This window comes from Chionomys nivalis, chromosome 1 (assembly GCF_950005125.1).
Source record: "Chionomys nivalis chromosome 1, mChiNiv1.1, whole genome shotgun sequence".
Classification (NCBI taxonomy): domain Eukaryota; kingdom Metazoa; phylum Chordata; class Mammalia; order Rodentia; family Cricetidae; genus Chionomys; species Chionomys nivalis.
In genome coordinates, this window is record NC_080086.1 from 132562648 (window position 1) to 132589651 (window position 27004).

Genomic DNA, 27004 nt, shown 5'->3' on the forward strand with positions numbered 1-27004 from the left:
TTGATTAAGATACTATTTGGTTTAATGTGCTAAACATATATCTAGCCACACCAAAAGCCTGCATCCCACTTAATAAAAACACACTAAAGAAGTTCTCCATGAAGTACAAGGACCGACATTATTAATACTATTATTTATTTCTAACCAGTGTTAATTACCATTGCAGTTTAGACAAGAGAAAACCATTAGGAAAGAGAATCTCAGGGTGGGGTGGGGTGGGGTAGGATACTGCTTTTGTTCTGTGCAGATATTATGGCTCCTTGGTTAGGAAACAAAAATAAAACATTAAAAATGTTTCAAGCAAATTCCTAGAAATAGCAATATGTAAAAATTCTAAGAATTCACTAACTTCCATACATAGAAATATCAAACAAAATATGCTGCATGAAGAATCACTCAAAGTTATAGTAATTAGTAACAATAAAACCAGCTAATAATCAGCCTAGGAAAAAGCACATAGGATGTATATCAGAACTTAAAAACCACCACAAAAGTCAGGCATTGTGGCATACACTTTTAATCCTAGCACTGGGAATAAAGGCAGGTAGATCTGTAACACTTCAAGGCTGCTCTGGTCTAGTGAGTTCTAGGCCAGTCAGAGCTATCCAGGGAGACCCTATCTCAAAATGAAACTTAAACGCCATGAAAGAATATAAAATGGGCTTATAGAAAACATATTTGTGGGTAATAACATAGCATCTTCATCTTGAAGCTAACTTATAAATTTAATGAAACTGAAGGTTCTCATAAACATAAGCATGACTATATATTTGTAAGAATATCCAGGAGATTAAAAAATCATAGCTGTATTGGCCCTGTAATTGATATTAGAATTCATTATGTCATCTCATTATTAAAACTGTGTAGATACACAGTTTCAGTATTTGGTAAAGCTAACATCATAGACCTTGGAAAGAAAATGTTCAAATCTATACAGTGTATAGACCTGAAGAGAGTTCAAAATGAATATAAAAACTTCAGTTGTAGAAAGCAAACCAGAGAAGTTTTGAAGTAAACAGAGAAGACCCTCCTCAACCAAACTGAAACCCTCAGCCTCAAAGGAAAAAAAATCTAGATGAAAAAAATGGAGAAAATCTGAGTAGAGAAAGGAATCTATATAAGTAAACTTGTGAAAATTGACAAAGGACTGATCGCCTTAATAGGTGTGCTGGCTAGTTTTACATCAACTTGGCACAAGCTAGAGTTATCTGCAAGATGGGAACCTCACTTCTTCCCTAAGATCAGGCCATAGGCTAGTCTGTAGGGAATTTTATTAATTAGTGACTGATGGGTCAGCTCATTGTGGGCTGGGCAGGTGGTCCTGGGTTCTATAAGAAAGCAGACTGAGCAAGTCACTAAGCAACACTCCTTTATGGCCTCTGCCTCAGCTCCTGCCCTGCTGAGTTCCTGTCCTGACTTCCTCTTAACCATGATGTAGAAGTGTAAGTAAAGAAACCCTTTCCTTCCCAAGTTGCTTTTGGTCATGTTGTTTCAGCATAGCAATAGTAAGATAATAGGTAATGATTTTCTAAGAGGCAAAAAGAAAAAAAAAACAACTGTGTGATAGTAAAGAAATAATAATCATAAAACTTTAATAAGAAAAAGGAAACATAGATAAAAGATAGCAGGAAACTCCCTGAAATAAAATATGTATGACCATAAATGTGCTAAAAGATATATTAAATCAACTTATCAAATTAAAACTATGTAGAAATATTATTTATAGATAATTTTGTCTACCAGGCTGATTAGTGAACAAAATAAAAACATGGTGCTGTAGAGTATGTACTTTTTTTATGTATATAATTTTGGTACATTGTCATGTGCTTTTTGGAATTCACTGAGAAACTGACTCTGGAAGTGGGGCGCCTGCCTATTTCAGACCAAAACTTGTTTCTCCAAGATGCTCTGCCCTGAGGCAGGCTGTCTTCCTGACTCTGTAAGGGGAAAAGATGAAGATAGCAAACAGTGGAGGACAGAGGTGATCCTCTCTGTTCCCTCTGTCTGCCCCGGTGGAGCTTCCCACATGGATTTCTGCTGGATGTTTGTAAGCTCCCAATTTGATGATGATTTCCCGTCTGCCACTTCTCACTTTCTGCTATGTGCTATTTACTCTTCTGCTTACTCCGTATTTAATAAACCAAAGCCATGGCTCTCATAGATCATTCTCTGGACCAAACAGAGCAATGCTATACAAACTTTGATATGAAAGGGGGTTAAGGGTGTGTGGGGTTGCAGAATTAGAATAAGTACTTACATTTATATCCACATGCATTCGCAGTTTAGGAAGACGTACCACACCATGACAAATAGCTCGCCTTTGGGAGAGATGACATGAACTGAGGATGAACATGGATAGAAGAGAATCTTTATCAGATGCCTGCTCGAAAAACCATGCGGTGTGTTGTCAATAGAATTCTCACTGTTTACTAGTATATTTATGCTTTACGATGTGTACCCCCCCCACCTGAAGGAAAGTTTGAAAGTGCTTCTGTTCCAGCCAAGTGCCACTTTCCCTCAGCCCTCCTTGCCCCTGATATGCCACAGAGGACAGAGGCAGAACTCCTCAGAGTGCACGGCGCGTTTTTCCAGGTAAAATCAGCATCCCTCTCGAATGACTAACTTTTATTAGGCGGTGGAGTGTTTGTCTGCAGAATAGCCGTGCATTCGCTGAGTGTGCAGCTCGCACATCCCCTGGGGATACTGGATGGATCCAGATCAAGCATTAGTTGCTTGTTTTGCAGGTTTTTAAATAGAGACTTACAGTGATGGGTACCAGCGTGGGATTACTCAGTTCCCAGTTATATTATTCTGAGAGGCTCTGATCTTATGAAGCCTAGGACGTGCAAGGTTAGAGATGGAAAGCATAATGGAGAATAGTGGTGAGGGTCCCTCATTTCACCAGCGAGAAAACTCTGCAGATAGGTAGACACTTGGCTAGTTCGTGCTGCATTCAAACTATAAACTGAAGTTTTGAGCACCAGTTCTTGATTCTTGGCTATCTGTCATTTCCCCTATATAAAAAATTTGGCCCAATCATTGCTCTATGGACAAGATGGTGTTAGGGATGCTGGACATTAGGAGTATAAAGGTCACCTGGGTTAGGCTGTAAATACAGGAAACCAAACTTAACAATCCTAAAACAAAAGAATTAATGCAACTAAAAGGTCTAGATAATAGCTTCGTTCCATTTGCAATAAAAGCTATCTTTTGTTCTTTTATAGTCTCTCATATTCCCAAAAAGTATCTTGCTTCTTTTCTTTTTCTCATTTATTTGATAGTTTCAATGACAGCAGAAACTTATCTGGCTTAGCTAGGTATACCCCCAAGCAAATACATATACTAAGTTCAGTAAATACCACGGAGGGAGTCAACTCTCTTCCCTGAGAGTGTAGGGTAGGGGACAGAGCAGGCACAAGGCCTGTGACTGGCAAGAGGGGCTCCTCCTAAGTGAAACTGAGAAGTGGCAATGGATGGATGCCAGTGGTTTAAAGGCAACGAATGTCTGCATGTAGTGCCAAGATTCCAGATAATTAGCCTGTCTGCCCCATCCTCCTACTTTTGATATGAGGCCTCCCTATGTTGCTGGCCTAGAACTTGTCATCCTCCTGCCTCAGCATCCCCTGTGCTGGAATCACAGGTGTGTGGTACCATACCTAGCTTAGGTAATCTACTTCTTTGTTCTCTAGAGAATATCTTCACGATTACCCTTCCTCTTTTACTGAATTGGACCCAGGATCCAGGAAGATGTTTCCGTGGCTGTGATTAGTTGCTCAATCTTAGCCGAGCAGTAGAGCTGGAGACCAGCAGGCACCACACAGAGGCCATGTCCTTTCCCACTGTTATTTCTTCTGGGTTTATGGTCAGAAATATGCTAATGGTATCTCAGCAATGAGGATGAAATACAATTTTGGGAGGACATTTTCAGTGGTATGCAACCAGACTGCTGTTAGGTCATGCATCCAGTGTGGTGACTCAGGGTGCTGGGCCCCACACTTAGGTCAAACCATGATCTGGCTGAATGTGGTTGTGGTGATATGTTGGTAGATGTGTTTTCTCTGGGTTGACAATTTCCATGGTATTCAGAAAAGGGGTTTGTGCAGGCATGTTTTATCAGGAGACTTCAGTGGAGAATAGGACTGTTGCATTTTATTGGTGGGAACTTGTACAAATCATTTCTCTGACCATCAAGTTATACTTACATAAAGTGGATATATATATATATATATATATATATATATATATATATATAATGTGTATCCTTCGGGACTGATATGGGGATCAAATGAGACAAAGCTTGGGCAAGAGCTTTAAAGACTGTAATAAACAAGACCAGAGTTAATCTCTTAATGCTTATTAAGGTCATAAAATTATAGGGCTTAAAGATCTTTGTAGACAAAAGCTCTCAATTTTAGAGGAGGAAACCAAAGAACCTTGACTAAGGATGCATGCTCAGCAAGCCAAGGAAACTGTCTCTGTCATTCTGAGAGAGGCGCTGTGCTATGTGTTAGACAGAAAGCATGCTGTCCACCATCATACAGTCACATTTTTGGTTCCAGAAACTGGATGAAGTCATTTTCTAGGGGAATCTCAAGCTCCTCAATGGCATTAAGCTGCTGAGCAGCTGATCTTAAAATAAGGGGAGAATCCTGGGTCACCCAGATGAGTCTGTTATGCTCCCAAGAGTTCTGAGGCCGAGGGAAGCGACAACAGAGGAGCAGAGATTGGATGGGAGAAAGTCTCGCCTCATTGTTGCTGGGTTTGGATATGGGGATGGGTAAAAAGCTGTAAGTTGAAGAAAGAGGTAGCCTTCTAGAAAATGGAAAAGGGGAAGAGTGAGATCCTTCACTACAGTCTCATAAAACACATGGTCTTTGGCCTGGCATAGTGGGGCTCATCGGCGACTTCTAGCCTTTGGATCACTAGGCTAGTACATCTGTGCCTTTTTAAAGCTATGGGATCTGTGATCATGGGTTGAATCAGTGAGAGAAAATATAGGAGCTGTTTCCCTAATAGGTGTGAAGACTAGGCACTGGCAGGTAGAGGGCTTCTTCCTCAGTTACAAGTCTCTCTGCTGCTTTGGCAACCTTTTCCTGGGCAGCAGTTCTCAACTTGTGGGTTGCGACCCCTTTGCGAGTTGAATGACCCTTTCATAAGGGTTGTCTGAGACCATCAAAAAACACAGGTATTTACATTATGATTTGTGGTAGTAGCAAAATTATAGTTATGCAACAAAAATATCTTTATGGTTAGGCATTGCCACAGCATGAGGACCTGTATTAAAGGGTCACAGCATTAGGAAAGTTGACAACTATTGAATCTAGGAGGAGTTTGTGTAAAGAAAGATCTCAATAACTTTTCTTTAGCCTGTGAAAGATATTAAATAACTGGTCTTAGGAAAACAATTTTCTTTTTTTAAAAAAAAAGCTACTCTGCACGCTCTCCATGAAGGCCAAGAACTTTAAATTTTTCATTGACCTGGTGTCATCATTGCCCTGATGAGTAGGCATCTCGCATGTCAGGGCCCAGGAACATCCTAAGGAGAGGCAGAACGGAAGAGGTCGTTTTTGTACAAGTCTCTGCTATTGAATGGAGACTGGGTCACACACACCCTTCTGTGGGATGATTTCCTTTCCCCGAGCACCAGGGTGATAAGGCGTAGCACAGCGCAGAGACCATGAGAACTCTGATACTCAGCTTGCAGCTCTCCAGAGCTGGGGGACATTTATGTGCATGACGGAACAAGGCTGAAATGAGTAGACTTTAAGAGCCACTTGGGATCCTACGACCCTATGGTGACCCTCTACCGAGATCTACTTCTCTCCCTGTGTCGTACACGTTGGATCTTTACCACCTTTCTTATTCTGCATGCTCCTATAGTACTTCTGCGTCTTGACTCTGCCTCTGATATCTATGACTTGATGCATCATTCCTACTGTTTGCGTTACAGCTAGAATACTATGAGTTCACTAAATCTACTGTTCATGTGACCTTTACCTGGTGGCTCTTTGGCAGAGACTCAGCCTCTTTGTGATTTTGATCTGGCTACCTCCGCACTGTGCCATGATCTGTTATCTGTCCTTTGTGCTTATTGGATAAAGAAACCACTGCTAGAAAAGCTGATCTGGATGGCTCCCTGTATCACTGAAGCAAGGATGTAGTCAGATCTCAAGTTCTCCTACAGTATCTCTTGTCCCAACCTGATAGCCCTCTCTAGTGAGTCTCTGTAAGGACATTAATGCTGGACCAGAGACAGCTCATGCCTTCCAATCTCAAGATCAACTTCATGTTCCTTAATGTACTTAATGATGTACTCTTATTCTTCTTTTACAAAGAAGAAAACGGAGAAGCCGAGAGACACCTGGTGACCGGGATGTCTGGCATATGAAATAAACCAAATCAAGGTGGCCCAAGGCCACCTATTTGCTGCAGCAAAGAGAGTGATGAGGAACATCTGACCACATATTGCTCATGTTCAGTTTCTATGGTTTTGATCTCATAAGCAGCTGGGGTCTCCCAGTGGGGCCAGGTTAAATCTGTAGCCAGAGTAGATCTTACTGTACTAAAACACACAAGTGACCTAGATTTGGTGGCTTCCTGGAGAGTCACATGCTTGAGCAGTCCTACTCAGGTTAGCAAGTAGGACTGGGAAGAGCCTAGCAGTGATTCCCAAACTTCAGGATGTTTTTCCTTACATGAGGCAGCAAGTCAGTGAAAGTGTTTCTCAGTCCATTTGCATTCCACACTCGTTGGAAGCTTCAGAAATAAAGTGATGTATTCATGATAGGTAATAATAAGGAACGGAGCACTTGTCATTTGTTAACCGTGCTATTCATTACTCTTCAGTATGGTGTGGCGGGATAGGTTCCTGTTATCTTTTTCCTAAACAGGAGAGAGAGATGCAATCATGATATATACATGTGACATGTTGTATCTATTGTCTCTTCTTGGAAGACACAGTCTCAGAATCCCTGGGTACCATTTCTAGAGGGCCTGGGACCTCCTATGAGGTAGACTAGCAGGATCCTAGACTCCCAGGATTGGAAGACACCAAGGCCAATTCCAAGCTATCAAGATTTGTGCCCCTTTCCTCTGAAATAATATTACCCTAGAGGCTCTGAACTGTAAACAGGGAATCCATCTCACACTGGCTAGCTACCACTGCACCGATGTGATGCTATTTGGGACTAATCCTTCAGTGTTGTTATGGAACCCAAGCCTCAGGAAGAGTTTGGAGTCAGGGACACAAGGTTGGTGACAGTCCAGAAGGAAACTTTTCCATCTTGATCCTCTCTTTTTCACCATGTAGCTGCTCTATTTCTGTTCTAGCATAGACTCTTCCTCTTCTCCTCACCCACATGCTGGGCAGAAATCTAATACTACCAGCCATAAGTGGAGCACCTTCTCTCTCCTCATTCTTTTCTCCCTGACCTCACAGGAGCTTAGGTAAAGAACCTCATTAGATGTAGCCAGAGACAGAAATGGTCTTGGTTCAGTGAACTGTGGTTCAGATTGTAGACACGGAGCCTCCACTTCAGGGGCTTCTGAAGGTCCTCACAAATGAACCGCCAATCTCTCCTACATTGTGCATGCATGCTCAAAACAATGTGCTTCCTCCCTTTGAATGTGCACAATGGCAGACAGCTCATGTCCTGTGACAGCTCGGGCAGCTATGGTGTTTCTTTTTTCTTGGAGTGAAAACTGCGAGGAAGCAGCCTTACTCCCCTCCATTACCACTGCTATGGATAATCACAGGGACCTTTTGTGAGTTCTGCTACATTTCCAATAGCCTTTTGTTTATGACTCACTTTGCCTGCGTCTCTCCACTATATATTGACTGTTGGTATCCCCCACCGCCAAATTCATACTTTGGAATCCTGGCTCCCGGTGTAATAGTATTAGGAGGTGAGGCCTTCTAGGTAATTAGGTCATGAGGGCACCTCCCCTGAATGGGTTCATATCCTTCCTTAGAAAGCCCCAGAGAGCTCCCTCACCCTTCCATCTTATGAGCTGATAGTTATAGGAGGGTAGTCTGTTAACTAGGAGGCCTGTGAAGTCCAGAATTATGGCAAATATATTTCTATTATCTACCAGTTACCTACCTGGTCTATCCCAGCATAGCAGCCCATACAAGCGAAGGGACTCTCTTAAAGAAGGTGAGAACCAAACGGAAGTGGTCATGGGACAAGTGAAGAGATGATCTGTATCAGAGGTTGGCAGTTTTTGTTTTTTTTATTAAAGAACCAATTAGTAAATGTTTCTGGCTTCCTAGGCCATATGGTCTCTGCTGCAGCTGCTTAGCTCTGCTGATAATGGCACCAGAGCAGCCGCAGTCAGTGTGTGAAGGAGTGAGCATGGCTGTGTTCCAATAAAGCTTTATTTATGGACACCCTGATTTGAATTTCATACAATTTTATGTGTCAAAATATTCATCTTTTTATTTTTTCTAACCAATTAAAATGTTAAAAAACTACCCCCTCCGCTCATCTGTTGCATAAAAACAGGTGGTGGAGAGGATTTGGGCTTCAGGCCATGGTTTGCCAAGCCCTTGTCTGTCTCCTGTAATTAAGGGGCCTGAGAACCTGCCATAGTCCCCATAAATGAATTCCTTCTGCCAGGCCCGAAACATCTCTACTGCTGAAGGTGGGAGACGGAAGGGGAAACTTAGAGGGTCGATTTGAAATATGAATAACTTTTGGGAGTGATTCCACAGCCATTAAAACCTGGGTCTGAATCCTTCCTTTTAACTCTTAAAGAAAACCCCACCTGCCGGTTTGTAAAGCCTAGATGCTATAATTCCATCCTTACACCACTTGGGGGTCAATATTTTGATGCTGTCTTCATTGGTGGGGAGACCATTTCTGAAAGATGACTTGACTGTCTGAGGCTCCATTGTTTGGCAAGAGCTGGGTTCTTCGCTGCTGTATTTAACGTTCTCCCAACCTACACTGTTTGAAACTGCGACCATTTATTGGACATCTACATATACATAGCGTTCTGATGGAGAAGAAATGCAGGGAAGAAGATGCTCCCTTAAATTCAGGGAGCTTAGATGTCAGTGGGGAAAAGATGCAAAGCCGTGTGTGTGTGTGTGTGTGTGTGTGTGTGTGTGTGTGTTTACTATCATGGAAGAGTATGGTGCTCCTAGGAAAATACTTGAAGACCCTCATTCAGTCTTTCCTTCAATTAGCAGGCCTCTAATGGGACCTCAAAGGAAGAGGAACCAATTTGATAATTCTAGTGCCTGGAAAGGATAGGAAATTGGGACAGTGTACTGTAGCCCTCAAGGGAATGAGGAAGGGAATAGATCATCCAATATGTCTACCTGTTGTAGCCCAGTTGCTAAATAATAACATTCTCTGGACCAGTCCTGCTTCCTCCACTCAGAACTTGGATGGTGAGTATTAAGGTTGGTGACATAGGACCTTCTGAAACTGTCAACTGAGCCTGGAATGTTCGCTCAGGTACCCTGCCTCAGGCTAGCAGGGCCCTTGACAACAAGCTCCCTTTGCTCTCTCAGTCGTCAGTGAGATCTCTGGTGTTGGGATGGAATGGAGACCAAGTTGCTGGCTATTTCTAGGACCCCTTGCATGAAATCTAGGCTGTGTAGCATCACCTGTCAGATAGGGTGCTTTTCGTTTCATCAAAAATAGAACAGAAAACCCCTTGAGCAATGACGTTAAAGAAAATATGAGGAGCAGCCCTCTGCCTCTTGCAGGGAAGATGTCGGGATGTCCAAGGCAGAATTGATGAAAGAATTTTTGAAGCAGTCAAGAAAAGCAAATGGACTAGGCTTCAGGGATATTGGCACACAAAGTGAGGAAAAAAATAAGCAACCCCCCAAAATATGTCTGTTCCCAGAAGCAGTAGCTCTGGTGGCTAACTTTTAACGTCTGGTCTTGCTTGAATTGTTTTGATCCAAACTAGCTATTCTCTAAGAGGACACAGTGACAGATAAACTTTTTCTTCTTGAACCAGTTAATTAATGGCTGTGAAGCGTCGTCTGTGAGACCATCACTATGTCACTGGTGTGTGTGTGTGTGTGTGCGCGCGCGCGTTGGGTGTATGTCTAAAGTAGTGACTGACAAGCAAACGACTCCCATGTCTCTCAAGCTTAAGTCCAGCAGAAGGGTCAGACAAGAGCTCTAATTAAACTCCAGACCAGGAGGAGGTGACAGATGATGCAGGGGAAAGGAAGGCACCCTGGTAGAGTAGTAGCCAGGAGAGGCTTTCTGGGAGAAGCAGAGCTTCGAATTTAGATCAGTGGAGAAAATTAGAAAGACATTTAGGGAAAGGAAACAGCAGGCAATGAGACACCCCCTCACCACTACTAACGACAAGCTCCATCGAGGAACTCCATTGTTCTTGTTCATTGAGAAATCTGTGCCTGTCTAAGACGAGTTACTTATTTTTCCTCCACCAAACCTTAACACTCTTGATAGCCACATCCAGCTTGCTCCCCTTCTGATTATGATGGAGGAAGTACCTAGAGTCAAACTTTCTTAGAACCAATCGCTTCTCAGACTTTCAGCTTCTTTTGCTTACGAGCATTGCCCTCCCAGACACGTTCCTTCTCCTCCAGGCATTAGGATTCTCTGGAGTGCATTGTGCTCATTGGTGTAATTGACTCTAGCATCACTTATCCTAAGACAACTTTACCTAGCAGCAAACGTACCCTCGTCTTGGATCATTTGTGGTGTGTTGTTTGTTTTTATTGGGGTTTTATGTGGACTCTAGGGTTCCACATAGCTGAATGGTACCCCAGTTATCGGTTGTGAATGTTGTTTGTCATCCTTCATCTGGAGGCTGCCCGATGTCTGTTCTCATAGGGAAAGCCATGACAAGAAAGGCACAAACCCAGTCAGTTAATTACAAACCCTTATTCTGGGAACTTAGATACTCCTATTAAGCCATGTTGAGTCACTGGGTCAAGCTCACATCTGTAGGTGGGAAATATCGCTCATCTGTGGAACTTTAGGAACAAGTCCTCACTGAATAAATAAATAATCTACGTGTTACTTTTCTCTGTTCCTTTTGACAGCCAAAGTCTAGAAATGATTGCCTTAATATGCTGTTCCCAATTCTTCACTCTTTGGTCCTTCTTCTCATCCTTGTGGTTTCCACACCAACAGCTACACCCAAACCTCTCTTCATCCCTCTTAGTCTTTTCAGACTGCTATAATAGAATGCCATAGATCAAGTGTTTGTACATAATACATAGCAGCAATACATTCTTGTGGGTCTAATACCTGGGGAATTTAAGATCAAGGCATTAGTGCATTCAGTGTTTGATGAGGGCCAGCTTTGGGGCTTCTGGTATGCCACTATAACCTCAGGTGGTAGAAGGGTGGAAAAACTCTCTGGTGCTCCTTTTATAAAGATGCCAATCCCCTTCAAGATGGCTCCTAATGCCACTATATCAAGAATTAGGTTTCCATATAGACTTCAACAGTAGGGAGTTGGGGACAAGAGGAGGTGCCTGCCCATAATACCGGCACTTGGTAGAATAAGGTAGGGGACTTGCTCAAAAGTGCAAGGCTAGCCTGGGCTATGTAGTCAGTTTCAGCCCTTTCAGTCCACAATGGACTACAGAGCGATTCCCCTCTGAGAAACAAATCAATGATTTGGGGGACACAAACGAAATCTATGACAGTCATCTGTGCTGTCAGCTCAGTGGATATATGTCCACACTCATCTTCTGCTCCTTCAGCATCAGCCCCTCCCTGCTCCATCAGTTCCTTTCTCCTCTGGGTTTTGGGGTACCACCAGGTCCCACTTGTCTCTGGCTCCTAATCCCTTGCCTGTTTTTTCCTAGACTCCAGCTCAGTGGTGATGCATCTAAGGATTTGGTCAGAGGTCCCCTCTATTTTTTTTACATCCCCCCTTCGGTTTGAAACATCCCTATGTTGATGACCCCTAAATGCATACCTCTTGCATAGTTATCTCTGAACTTCACCCTTTATCCATTTGGATGCCATGTGCAGTTCTCAAACTTGAGACAGCCCAACAGAACTATACCATCTACCCCTGTTTACCCTCTTTACGTCTTCAGCCATAGGCTCCTTAAACAGACCATGCTGGCCCTGCCTCAGAGCCTTGGGGAGGTTCTTTCTGCCTAGAAAGTGTCCTCCCAACTGTTTTGCTCAGATTGTCACTAACCCAGAGAAGCCTCCCTTGACCATTCTTCCTAAAGGAGACCACATTCTGCCTCATTATTTTTTATGTCAGTCTAAGGTTTCTACCAGTTACCCAAGTAGTTGTTATTTTATTCTCTTGGATTTTATTTGTCTCCATAGCTACCTTTCCTAGTACACTTCTCTGTAAATCTTGCTTGGATTAAAGACATTGAAAGGCCTTTGGAGAGGGTCCTGTCTGCAGGCCGTGGACTCATAGAATTACTAGCTTGGATCTAAATTCCACAAGTACCAATCAGTGCTTGGAAAGAACTAACCAGTAAACCTCACTCATATGTGCACAAATCATCCTCTTCTTAGGGGTCGGGGGAGTCAAGCTAGGGCCCTGTGTAGGCAAGGCAAGCTCTCCACCACTGAGCTGCAACCTTAGCCCCAGAGGACTTCTATCCACATGACGTGTTGTCTGCAACCTCACCTGGATGTCTGCAATCTCGGTTAGTACCAAACCTTATTTGTGTTCTGCTTTTCTCTATATACGTGCACTAATATCAAATTTTATTTATCTATTATGTAAGGTAACAGATTAATAGCTTGCCACTGATCTTAACAACCTTGATATATGATTTTTTTCCTTTTTTTATGTCAACCACTTTTACATTTGTGCTTATAAGAACCCCCCACCCAGGCTTCTCTTTGGTGTATTTGAGTTGCCAGTATCAATGCTTTTGAATTTTCAAGTCCATTATTAACTGAAAAATAATAATCTCTTGAACACAATCAGGGCAACACTAGGCCAGCAAATCGGATACCGTGATGGCTTCTGAGTGACTAACAGAACTGTCAGAATGTATGACATGGATGCCTTAGTCAAAGGGATGAACCACACCCTGGGTGTGTGTGTGTACAGCAAAACAACACATAATCTAAAACATATAAATTGTTTATTTCTGATAGTATTCTAATATATAATATAATATATACTAAAAATTAATAATTCTAATATTTGAAGACCTTGGAATGGTTATTGCTGTGATCACATACCTGGCAAGAGGAATGTGAGAGAGGAAGTGTTTCTCTGGGTTTAGAGTCCACCATGATAGGGAAATGCATCTTGCTACCTTGTCTGCTCAGTCTAGGACAGAAAGTGGGCTCCAAAATCTCCAGGTCTTTCCCCAGGGACCTGCTGACTCCAGAGGTTTCCAAGCTTCCAAAACAGCACTCCCTGGCTGACTGTAGGGGGGTGTTTGAAGGTATGAGCCTGGAGGGGTACACTTCACATTCAGACCACACCAGGCCCTCCTGGCCGGGGTAATTGAAACCACAGATGTGGAGCCACAGGTAAGATGAGAGCTACTGCCTTAACACCTTTCTCGAGATGTTAAAGAAAACAGATTCAGTTGGCACTGCTAAATTCACAGTGCCGTTCTCTATGTGTCTTCCTAGTTAACACATAGCAAGTACACTCAAGAAGACAGGGAGGAGGGATTGTACGAGTCAGGAGGGTCAAGGTCACGACTGGGGAGCCCCCAGAGACAGTTGATCTGAGCTCCTGGGAGCTCCTGGACTCTGGACTAACAGCCAGGAAGCCTGCATGGGACGGACCTGGGTCCTCGCATGTGTGTGACAGTTGTGTAGCTTGGTCTGTTTGGGCTCCTAGCAGTGAGATCAGGACCTGTTTCTGGCACTTGAGCTGGCTTTTGGGAACCTATTCCCATGCTGGGTTGCCTTGCCCAGCCTTGATGCAGGGGGAAGAGCCTGGTCCTGCCTTACCTTGATGTGTCTTGCTCCATTAATGCCCATGGAAGGCTTGCCCTTTCTTAAGGGAGCCAGAGGAGAGTGGACAGCATGATAGACAGGAGGTGGGGGAAGGGAATGGGAGGAGAGGAGGGAGGGGAAACTGCGATTAGAATGTAAAATAAATGAAAAATTTTAATTAATAAAATTTAAAAAAAAATCCTGCTAGCATCATTTTCATAACTCCTATCATTATGGCTGCAAAATCTGAGATTCAGAGGAACGGAGACTTCCTCAAGGTCACATCCTTCATCTGCAGAAAGGCCTAGGGAGATGGGAAGGAAAAGGTCAGGGTGGGGAGCTGGATGGCATGATGATATACGGCTGGCTGTGAAGACCCTGCAGGGGCCTGCTTAGGATGGCGGGCCCTGGCTGTGGCCTTGTGCTGATGTTTGTGGTTTAAAGGCTATAGCTCTCAAAAGATAACAGCATGCTGAAGACGCCACATTTGCATCTGGAAAAAAAGTCATGGTGTGGCCAGGGGCAGATTGTGGTCTCTGCATAAGGGTCCTGCTGTGAAGACCTCATGGCCAAGTGGGCTTGGCGGAGAGCAAGTGCCTTGTGTGGGCTGGAAATGAGTGCTTCATTCAGAGTAACAAGGAATCACTGGGGAGTCAAAGGGAGGTCACAGCCACATAGAGAAAGGAAATGGACTGCTCTGATGAGCTTGTTCCTGTGGAGGGGAGAGGCAGGAAGCGACAGGGTGACAGAGGCAGCTGAGTGTGGTGAGGAACTAGCGTTTCTGGATCCCGTGGTTCTGAGTAGATCACTGGCCATGCTGGGGTGCAGCAGAAGGTGGTGTCTCTGCTTTCAGTAGGGTGGCTTCTGCCATATACGCCTGTTTCTTGCGGCCCCTGAGGCTCCTTTAGCCTCTTATCTGGCACTGTTCTTTGGCGAGTTTGGAGTCCCGGGAGTGCCACACTCCTGGCTTTGGAGCCCACTGCACTCTCCTGCTAAGCCCTGGGTGTCTGATGTCCCTCCTAATCCAAATGTTCAGGAGGCCATGGATTGCTTTTGTAGATGCCGAGGAGACAAGAGAGGGAGGAGTGGAGATCTTGAGTCAGAATCCTAGTTCGGCACAATTAGTCTACCATGGTTACATGGTGTTAGGTGTGTGTTTGTGCATGTCTGTCTGTGTGTGTGTCTCTCTGTGTGTGCATGCAAATAGGCTCTGTAGGCCTATGGTTCTGGCAAGTGAGTAGTTGTTGATTTGAACTGTGTATCCACATCCTCTGGATGGCTAGCCCATGGAGGGCCCTTCTCAAGCCCTGTTTCTGATATCTGTTTTTAGTAGGGGCATACTCCCACCCCTCACTCTGGTTCCCACTTCTGTGGCCTCATGGTTTCCTATTTGGGGTTCCCAGTCAACACACTGACCTTATAAATTTTATCTCAAAGAGCTCACCACCTCTCTCAGCCTTAGCTCCACTTGGAAACTATTTCCTGTTCAGTGAGACAGAGAATAGAAATGCATATTTCCCGGCTTTCTGTTGTGGACCAAATGAGCCCCAAGTGTGAAAAGGTGCCTCATGGGTCTGGGCCCAGTGCTCATTCCGTAGGAATTAACCAAGGCTGAAACTCTGGAGGGAGTGGTTGAGCTGAGAGAAAAGGCCAAACTAGGCCTCTAAATCCAGGGTTTTTGTCTTCTATCCCAACATTTGTGAGTGACCTCTAGAAATCACATGTCCTAAGCCTCTTTCCCCCAAAGTTGCCAATCCCTGATCCCTCAGGCTTGCACCAAGATTTTGACGGGTCCTCTTTAATTTTACTAATTCAAGCTTCTCCGGCAGCATGTGGTATAGGCGTCAAGGCCACACGACTGCCCTTTCCCCAGCTGATACGTGAGGGAGGGATGGGCATCACCTGGCCCGGGGACCACTGCCAGCCCAGAAGCCAGGATCTTGAAGAGTGCTTCCTAACCAGGGACCTCTCTTTTCCAGGAAGGTAATAGAGCCAACTTGGGGCATGTAGCTGGAATTCCCATCTTGTGGCAGGCATGCCGTAATTGCTGGACAGAGATGAGAAGTAGGGGAAGGGTGAGATCAGCTGAGCCCCAGTGACCCTAGGTTTAGCTTACCAGGTTGTCTACCATCTTCTGACTCCATGTCTGTTTTCTCTAACTGGAGCTGACAGCAGGAAATGATTAGACTGGGCAGCTTGTTAAGGATCATCGATCGACTACATCCCCATCAGCAGGTGCCTTGAAGAGAAAAGCCAGGCTGCGGTGTCTGTAGAAGGTTTTGCCTCTAGGGAGATATGGTGTCTGGCTGTCTACATCTTCTGGTAACTAATCCCATGGTTGAAAGCATGCAAGCCTGCCTACAGTTCCACGCTTCCCCATGACATGGTCAGCCTGCAGATGGGTTGGGAGGAATAGGCAATCATCCTAGTTTACCTGGTCTTTTCTAGGTTTATCACTGAGGATCCTGCTCTCAGAGAATGCTTACCAGGTCAGCAAATGGAATAGCCAGTTACCCATAAGCAACACCACTGTCACCATTCACCACCACCATCACCACCACTATTGTCATCACTGCCAACATCATCACCACCACCATTGTCATCACCATCAACATCATCATCACCACCATCACCACCACCATCGCCATTATCACTACCATCATCATCACCATCACTACCATCATCATCAATACCAACACTACCACCATCATATCACCATCATCACCACCATCACCATCATTACTACCATCATCATCACCATCACCACTATCACCACCATCATCATCACCATCACCATCATCACCACCATCACCATCATTACTACCATCATCATCACCATCACCACTATCACCACCATCATCATCACCATCACCATCATCACTACCATCATCATCACCATCACTACCATCATCAACACCACCACTACCATCACATCACCATCCTCACCACCATCACCATCATTACTACCATCATATCACCATCATCACCACCATCACCATCATTACTACCATCATCATCACCATCACTACCATCATCATCAACACCAACACCACCACCATCAATCACATCACCATCATCACCACCATCACCATCATTACTACCATCATCATCACCATCACCATCATCTCTTCTCCTCTTCTTCCCCTCCCTTCATATTTTCCATATGCCAAGATATTTGTCATCAAGCCTTCACAAAGTAGACTGTACCTTTTAGGAAGCTGAGGCAGGAAGGTCAGAGTTCATTCACATGATAAGCTCTTCTATTATTATATTTCCCCAACACTTACTTTATGCTTGAACCTTAGATCAGCCTTCTGCTAAGACTACACTAATCTTAATCTCAGAAGTAGGTTTTCTTCAAGCCTTCACTTTGTCCTTGTCCCTGGCCTTTAGCACCATCCGTGACTAAGACTCTTTGATCGTCAGAAACTCTGATGATTGAGGCCAGCCTCACTCTTCACCTCTCTCATACCAAACTTGAAGAGCTTGAGGCTTGTACTTGAGCTTCTACAATAGGCAGTCCTTGAAAATGTCTCTCTAAATTTCATGAGGCTCAGTGACCTCCTGCATGCTGCCTCCACTTCCAAACTTCTCTTGTGGTATATTCCCCATTGGGCAGCAAGCATTTCTTTTTCCCACAGTTAGAACTGTTTGCAATCTTTTACCAGAACAGGACCTTGTGTGGCCCTAAGTCCTGACATCCTTGAGACTACTGGCTAATTACAGCCATTGCTTACGTGGTTTTACCAGAATTGCCTGCCATTAGTTGAAGTTTATAAAAGTCTTTGCTCCTTGCCCTATTGACATGACCCAGGCTTTCTACAACATTTTTATATCTGTTTGAGTACTCCCTAGCTGGAAAGACGGATAGACCACTGAGGATAACATCTTTACTCCAAAGGCATGTATAAGTGACTTTCAGATAGGGTGGGCTCGATTAAAATCAAATTGATTCAAATCATGATGTGAATCACTAGTCAGGAAGAGTCGATTAAATCAATACTTTCCCTTCAAAAATGCATTCGTTTTTGATATAATTTTAATGTGCAGGCTTCCCAGCTCTGACAGAGATAGATGTGGCTTTCATTTTTAGAAGTTACATAGCATGCATTTTTAAGCTGTGATTTATTTTGACATTTCCTTGAATCAATTTTGCAGCCACGTCTGAGTTTTGAGTGATGACTTGGTTATTTTATTTACCAAAGCTAATCAAACAAATGTGTATAATTTTCCCAACAAAATAAGCATGTGCACTTTTGAATGTTTAACTATTTTTTTTTGCTGTAAATGTAAAAATGTACTTTTTCTGAGATAAATTAGACTGTTTCAGACAGATCCAACCCCAAACACTTGTACCAGTATATTCTGGGAGTTAACCCAGTCTTTACCATTCTATCATACTTATTTATAAGTTAGGAAGGAAAAGGAAGCTTTTCTACATGGATTCCCAAGCTATTTTAAAATGTAGACTGAACTGCATTTGTCTCCTTGGAAAACACGACACTTCCACCCAAGAAGTTGTTGCTGCATTTACAGACTTGATGTGTGTCTTAATCCTTGTTGCGAGTCCCTGTGTTTGGCTCTGCCCACTACTGAATGACCTTCTTCAGGACTTCTCGGTACCTCCTGTGATTAACTGAGCCTTGCCATATCTGAAACAAAGTTGTCTTCATTGGAATCTGCTGGATTTTATTTTCAGAAAGTGTTTTTACATAATCCCCAAACATTTAGAATCAGATATCATCTTAATGTTCTCTGTGTTGGGATATTGGGAGGAGCCCCTTATGTCCTAAGAGCTGTGGCAAACATGTGAGTGTAGGGATGGGCTGGTACCTTTTCCTGGGCCCAATGTTGTGTTCAACCCCGTGACTTCCTCATTCAGGACATAGCTGCACCTATTCCCTATCTACTTATTAGCAAGAGTCCATGTCTTACATGCTGAATAAAAGTGAACCTGCCTTTTATCCCACCTTTTCATATACCTCTAAGCCATCCGTTCTCAACCTGTGTGTTGCCACCTTCCAGGGATTGCATATCAGATATCCAGGATATCAAATATTTACATTACGATTCATAACAGTAAGAAAATTGCAGTTATGAAGTAACAACAAAAATTTTATGGTTGGGATCACCATAACATGAGGGTCACAGCGTGAGGCAGGTTGAGAACCACTGCTCTAAGCAAATAGGACCCTAACCTGGTTGAAGAGAATACCAGAAAGGCATAATCTTTTCTTCAAATGAACTGTTCAGTGTTAAAAATCTTGACTGGTTCAGACAGACCAGACTGGTTTAGGCTGGTCTTGACTGGTTCAGAATGGACCAGGCCGGTTTTGACTGGTCTAAGGGTTTCAGACTGGTTTAGATCTGATCATACCGGCTTAGAAAGGATCAGACCAGTTTAGACCCATTCATACCAGACTAGACCGGTTCCTACTGGACCAGATCTGTTAAAAGACCAGTCTTGACCAGTTCAGACTGGTTCATACAAGTTTAGACCAGTTTCTACCAGTTCAGACCCGTTTAGACCAGACCAGACCAGTTTAGACAGGTTCAGACTGGACCAGACAGGTTCAGACCAGTTCATACTGGACTAGACAGGTTTAGACTGGTTCAGACTGGTCTCAATAGTTTCAGACCGGACCAGACCTGTCTAGACTGGTTCAGACCAGACCAGGTCGGTCTAGACTGGTCTCAACCGGTTCAGACTGGACCAGACCAGTTGAGACCAGACAAGACCGGTGTAGACTGTCTCAGACAGGACCAAACTAGTTTAGACCGGTCCCAACTGGTTCAGACTGGACCAGACCTGTTTAGACTGGTCTCAATCAGTTCTGACTGGTTCAGACAATTTTAGACTGGTTTCAACCTGTTCAGACTGGTTTAGACCAGACTGGTTCAGACTGGTTTAAACCGGTTCAGACTGGACCAGACCAATTTAGACTGGTTTTAAACGGTTCAGACCGGGCCAGACTTGTTCAGACTGGACCAGACTGGTCTCAACTGGTTCAGACTGGACCAGACCAGGCTGGTCTCAACTGGTTCAGGCCAGACCAGACTGGTTCAGACTGGACCAGACCAGGCTGGTCTCAACTGGTTCAGAGCTGACCAGACTGGTTCATACCATACCAGACCCGACCAGACCCTTTCAGACTGGTTCAGGCCTGTTCAGACGGAACAAGACCAGATCAGACCTGTTCAGACCGGACTAGACCAGTTTAGACCAGTCTCAACCAGTTCATACTGGACCAGACCGGACCAGACCAGTTTAGAGCAGTTCAGACCGGACCAGACTGGTTTAGGCCAGTTCAGACCGGCTTAGACCAGTTCAGACCGGCTTAGACCAGTTCAGACCCAGACGGGTTTAGACCGACCTTATCCGGTTCAGACTGGACCAGACTGGTTTTGACGGGTTCAGACTGAACCAGACCCATGAGTCTCAAAGCCAGGCAGGAGGACCACATTCTCTGAGACTCCCAGAATAGGATGTTTTATTACAACCATTTCTGGATTGAATCATTTCTCCCTTTTATCTTCTTTCATGCCAAGTGATATTTTTCCATTTCTTCAAACAATAAAGATAAAAGCCCAATTTTCCAGCTACAAACGGCTGGCTACCTATTGTACATTTGCAGCTGACCTTTGCTGGACTCTCACAGAGGGGTGGTCCATGCTCGGTGGAGGGGATGCCACGTGGTTCTCTGGCTGTGGCGCTGGAGGTAGAGAATAAACCAAGACTTCCAGTTAAGTTTGAATTTAAAACAGTGAACGAGTGTAAATAGATCTCTTGTGTTGCTTGGGTTGCACTGACGCTATTCTTTTATTAACTATGTATGTACCTGAAATTTTTGTCAAAGTGTCCAGGATTTTATTCAACAATCCTGAATGCTCATGCTAATGTGTTACATTTTGTTTTCCATGCCACCTTAAGGTACTGAGTACCAGCCTGCTTAACTCTCTTCAATGAATTCTTTCACTGTACCGTCGGCTTTTCTGTGCCCTATTATCAAACAGCTCCAACGTTGTGCCGTGCACTGCTCGCATTAATGTGTGCCCTCATGTCTCTTTGTGAGGTCGTCCCGACACTTGCGTGGCTCGTGCCTGCCTAAGTCTACTTGGCCAGGAACCAGGTCTCGGGAGCTTAGTAAAACTCAGGCTCTCCGGAGGAAAGAGTATAGGAGGAGGATCTGGACCAGAGGTGGAGTATGCACAGCAACATGAGCTGTTTGGCACTGGAGAGCTTTTGTGTCTTAAGGAACCCGAGGGATGCACTTGCCGGCTGTGGGAGCCTCATGCAGAAGTCATTTCTCCTTGATGCATGAGTTTCTAATAGAGTGAAAAATCTCATCCTGTCTGTCTTGTCCAAGTTGGCCCAGGCAGGCATGAGCCATGCAGACATCAGGGCGACCATACAAAGAGGCATAAGAGCACACGGTAATGAGAACAGAGCGTGACACAAAATTGGAACCCATCAAAGCCCTTGCTTGGCTCAAACAAGCTGCTACCCCAAAGGAGTAGCCAGCTAAGGCAAATAAGATAGCATTCCTTTCCATGCTTGTTTGTTTCCCTTAAGAATATCCCTAGGATGGTGTCTGGATCACCTCTCACTCTGATTCCAACCTTGCGCCCCAAACTTATCTACTCTACCTCTCTCCAGGACTTGGAGCACAGTGCTCTGAGATGAAGCCCAAGCAGCAAGCTCTCCACTGGCCTGAGTTTGCAGTCTGAATCACCAGGCTTTCCAGCTCTGGCCAGTTTTCTTGCTGTTCTTGTTCTACCCCTAGTGAGCACTCTAGCTTCCAGGGCCTGGGAGTTTACTGTTACCGTACCCCCAAAAGCACTGTCACCCTGAAAGTTCCTATCGGCTGGCTCATTGCTCAGGGCACATGAGACAGATAGGTCAGGTCCAGTGCATGGGTAGAGAAATCTCTAGAGACCGTGTGCCAAGGACTGCTGTCATGAGAAACTCAGACCCCAATCCTTTATTCGAAGGCCACGGAGATGGCTTTCGCTCTGAGCACAGTTTCCCAGTAACCTTTAAAAACAATGGGCATTTCTTATCAATCTGTGTTTCTTTAATAAGGGGGAGGCTGTTTAAGATGAGGCTGGGCATGACTAGGTGAGTTTAGGATTGTCTACCACTATCAAACCTAATTACCATTTCCCAAACCTTTCTGGAACTCTGAGAGTCATTCAGGGAGATCATTAGCATCTGCATTTTTTCTTTCTAATGAGCCTGAACTTTCCCTGCCACCGCTTAAGCCTGATGCTCTTCAACTGTTGCCCCTGTTGACTAATGAATGTAATTGGTCCCGGGCTTTTTTCCAGCCTCCTACTTTTAGACCCAGCTCTGTCTCTACTGAAGCCAGTCCTTTCTCAAGACCACCCCGCCCCTTCACTTCCAGAGATTTGCACCCTCTCTCTCCCGCTTCTACCTGTTTTCTTCTGTGGCTTTATCCTTTTATTGACCCCCATCCCTCACCACTCCATTTGTAACTTGGGACCCGATTTCCCCTACACACTATGTGATGTAAAGGGGGCAGCCACCCTGCTAGTTAGGGAGTGAGACCCAAAGGTGATGTGATTGAGTGAGAAATGTGTGTATTTTGCCAGTGCTCGGGGAAACAGCTGTTTAATTAGAGATGAATAAGGAGACAAATCAGGATTTCTGGAGATGCTGTAAAGGGACTTCTGGGCATTTTCAATGTCGTTATTGGATGATTTAACTGTTTATTATCTTAAATTTGAATTTCCAACTTGGGTTTTCATTTGATAAAGGAACCCTTCCACTTTGGAGGTTAGTAACAGTCACAGAGTTGGGGAAAGCAATGTCTGGAGAGAGGAGAAAATATTTGCTGTGATAACGGAAAGAAAAAGGGGGGCAGAAACTAGGAAGGGAGACTGATTATAAAACAGAAATGAAGAAACTGTCCAGGATTTCGCGAACCAAGCTGGGACTGGTCAAAATGGGAGAATAAGGCATAAAAGAAGCTTGGGAAGATGGCAATCTAGTAATGAAGAGAAGGCCCGTTAAAAGCAGATCAGCCTGGGTTTATGTAGTTTCATGACTTTGAACATCTTACCTGGACAAACCACCTTTTTTTTTTTTTAACTTTTTTTTCTTTTTTTACCTGTCTTACTCATCTGTAGAATGGGTGAAATAGCAGCACTCCTTACATTGTGAGAATCACATGAGTTATTTGCAATGATAGCACACTTCTTGCAATATAAAATGAACAGAAGCTGTGATTATTATGTTTTTTTTTAATCCCCGAGAAGGTGTAGGTAGCAAGACTAACTAACCGTCAATCTTCCCTCAAAAGGACTTTAATTCCAGCTACTGTCATAAGGGAAGAGTGTGGCATTCTGAGGAATTGAGCATGCACCTGGAATACTCGAAAACTTGGTGCCTTTAATGCTGATGGTGGGGGCTGTGACCTACTAGCTGCTGAACCACCTCCTGCTTCATCTTGGCCAGTCTTCGCTTACACCTGTTGCCCCAGAGCGGGGCTTCTTTTCAGTCTTTTCAGAAGTGTTCCTATTTGGATGATAAGTCTTGTTGTTGCTTTCCTGTCTTAATTAGTAAAGCAGTATCACTCCATTGTTTATCCTTTCCAGATTTTTTTTAATTGCCTGTGTGCCTGTGTGAACATGGGCATGTGTCAGCTTATTCTGTATACTTCGATACCAGGCTCTCTAAAGTCAGAGGGTTGTTTCCCCACACTTCCAGGAGACACCTAACTATAACGGGCCGTCAGTAAGAGGAGAATCACGGAGCAGGACAGCTTTCTCTAAGGTGTACGCACTGTTACATCTCTGTTCCCTGTTACCAGTTGTCTTCTTGACTCTTCCGACTGGTCTTTGTACTCAGTGGGTTCCTGGGCTGCGGGTGAAGTGGATGTGCTATAGTTAAGACAGCTCTGGACAGGCAGTGGTTTGGTGGAGCTCCACAGTTCAGAAGTATTTATTGAAGTAAGTGCCAGGTACTGGGCTAGGCCATCGTACAGCTTAAAGGTATATCCAACCTTCAGCCTGTGGGCTGCCTATGGCCAATGAGAGCTGTGATTGTGGTCCAACCCCAAATCATAAAACTTGCTCAAACCATCATGAGATATTTTCAGGAGGAGTATCAGCTGCCTCTTCTCCTTTTTCTTCTTCTTGAAATTTGGTGGTTCAGCTCTCAGTGTTGATGAACTGTAGAACTCATGCTATCATGTTATGGTGTCCGAAGTTTGTGCACCAACTACAAGGAGCTTTGTTGCTATGTCTCCAGGCCATCGAGGCTGTTGAAATGGTGCTTTATAGATATTTTCTCTCCAACTCATGCTTATGCATTTAGAACCTGTCAGAGTTGTGGAACTCACAATGAAAAAAGGGCCCCCACCCCCAACTTTTCATTGCTAGGGATGGAATGAACCCAGTGCCTCGTGCACTCCGGGCAAGCACAGTACCAGTGATACCTCTGTAGCCCTAAAGTGGGTCTTCTTATTGTAAGCTCTGGAATTCCGCCAGCCTTGAAGTGAAGTCATGTTATTCAAATGGAATATTTGTGATTCAATAATCAATTCAATAGCAAAAGGAAAAGAAGCTCCCTGCCAGTCCTGATGGAGTAAATCATCCTGAAAGCAGATAGCAGCAGCTCCTAATAGCTCTTGTAAACACGCTGTCACTCTGAGGGCTGGGCCCTGGCCAGCAGATGCTCTCCTGACTCCTCTCTGCTTCTGGGAAGTGCCTGCTATCCAGCTGTGACACGCATTCCGCATCAGTCAAGAGATACTTCTCAGACCTCAAGTCTCCGGGACCCAGAGATTGTTTCTGATTGTTTCCAGCTCACTCCACAAACCTTTTAGGAGGCTCAGAGCTGTGTGAGGCACATTTGCATGTGGAAGATGCATGGGCGACAGGCAAGTGGGGTCCCTGATGTGTACCTAAGCTCCACTCAGAAGTAAGGAAGCTAAGGTATAGAGAACAATGACTTGTCCAAGGTCACACAGCTGAAGGGTAGATCCTGGGCTGATCCTGTGCAGCAGCACCACTTAAAAATCTCTTTCATAGCCTGGGGAGATGGCTCAGTGGGTCAAGTTCTTGGTATGCAGATGTAAGGACCTGAGATCCGTGAAGCCTGATATAGTAGCATGTGTCTGATGTCCATTATTTCTATGACAAAATGGGAGATGAGAAGTGAGAATTCCTGACCTAACAAGTGCCGGGACTAAAGGAGTGTGCCACCACACTCAGCTCTCTTAGTCGCTTTATCTTGAGAAATATCTAATTAACTGCTAAGACTGGCCTGCCTGGAAGTTGAATCTTTCTGCCTCCATCTTCCAGGCAGTGGGATCTCAGACCCGCACCCCCAAACCCCAGTGCTACTCCTCTCCTCACTAAGGCGAGGACCAACTAGCCTGGTTGTGTGGAGTGGAAACTTACAAGGAGACCCTGTCTCAAACGTGGTGGACGGCGAAGCTGGACACTCAGGGTTGCTGTCTGACCTGCACAAGTGTGCCTGGGCACTTGCTGCCTTCTCCCTTGCCCCCCCTCCCCGGCTGCATAAACCATATACTGCCCCCCCCCACACACATAGACACACTTCACCAACAGCTTCTTCTTTAGCAAGCAATCTGTCTTCTCCTCCAGTGAACTTTCACCCTCTCTCTATTTTGCTTTCATACCAGGTTCGTTCCTCATCCACCCTGGCCTCTTCCAGAACCCCAGCTCAGGAAACTCGTGCCAATGGAAAACCCAACTATGTCCAGAGACCCTGCACCTGAATAGAATGTCAGTGCAATAGTAGAACCTTCCAAGAGAAGCACGGGGCCTGTATGGTGATAGAGAACCTTACCAAAGCCACTCTGGTGTGTGTCTGGTCTCTCTCTTCTTTTGCCCACAAATGCCCATAAGCCTTGAAAACTCAAATCAGATCAAAAACCATCTCTCAACCCTACAGTGGCACAGTTCTATCTAGGCCTCTAAGATCAAGCATGAGCTGGCTCCTCTTGTCCCTCTCTCTTCTCATCTCTTCCTGATCCTTCTTTTGGTCCCCCTATTTCAACCCCAGGGGATTTGAACTCAGAGCATGTCCACTCCCAGAGTCTTATAGTTCCCCCTCTCCAGACAGCTATAAATGTGGGTCTTAACTTCATTTTATTGAGATGTTTCCTTTCCTTGTGTTAAAACAAGTGCAGCTGTTCCCTGTCTCTCTAGCCACCCGGCTGATCCCCCACACACACCATGGTAGAGGTAATTTATCCATCTCTCTGCCTGAGCGCAAGCTCCATGAAGGCAGAGTCATGGCTGATTTTATGCACCATGATATATGACCCCTGCCTAGAGCAATTCCTGGTTGTAGTTGGTACACAACAACTGTGTATCTTTAAGGAACATCCCTACAAAGAACACATCTCGAGCCCATGAAAATGTCCAGGAATGATAGGAAGTTCGTCACGTAATCTGGAGCTCATGCAAACCCCGTGGCGGGAGCCCTATTGATATTTGTATTTTGCACAGAGTGGCTGCATCTCGTCCCTACTGTCACACAGCTGGTTAGCATTGGAGCTGTTTCATTCCAGCTCAGAAGCCCTCAAGTCCTCTTCCCTATGACCACTCCCTCCCGTCACGCCAGCAAATATGAGGTGGGTTTTCTTTGATTGTCTCCTTCTGGTTCCCGGTATTTTAGAGAGCTTTGATGTTGCTTGTCTGTGTCATCCCCTGTGTTCAGGGCTCAGCTGTTTAAGAGCAAAAGCCAATGTATTATGTATGGAGAACAGAGTGCAGGAATGAAGCACAGACAGGCAATTAACGAGCCCACCACGTCACAGAGAGGCCCCAGTGTCGTCATGCCAGGAGCAGCGCTAGGCTTGGAGTCTGCAGGCTGGGACACCAGTTAGGCGTATCTCTACATGGTCTCCTAGCGTACTGCTCCCTCACTGTCCTGCCATCTGAGGGGATGGAGGGGAGGAGGAAATTTATCTTGTTGAGGGATCTTGTTGAAGAACCATGCGTGGTCATTGTTTTGAGACCACATGTTTTGTAAGCCTCCTCCTGACCCTGTTACGGATTTGCTGCAGGTCCCCACAAACCAAGTGGCTGGTTCCCGGGGCGTCCCCGGCGGCTAGCCA

General features: G+C 44.8%; 1 protein-coding gene across 1 annotated transcript in view; it reads left to right on the forward strand.

The window, feature by feature from the left end:
• Galnt14 (polypeptide N-acetylgalactosaminyltransferase 14) overlaps positions 1-27004 on the forward strand; it is a 221904-nt gene that overhangs the window by 32159 nt on the left and 162741 nt on the right. The gene's annotated exons all lie outside the window — the stretch shown is intronic.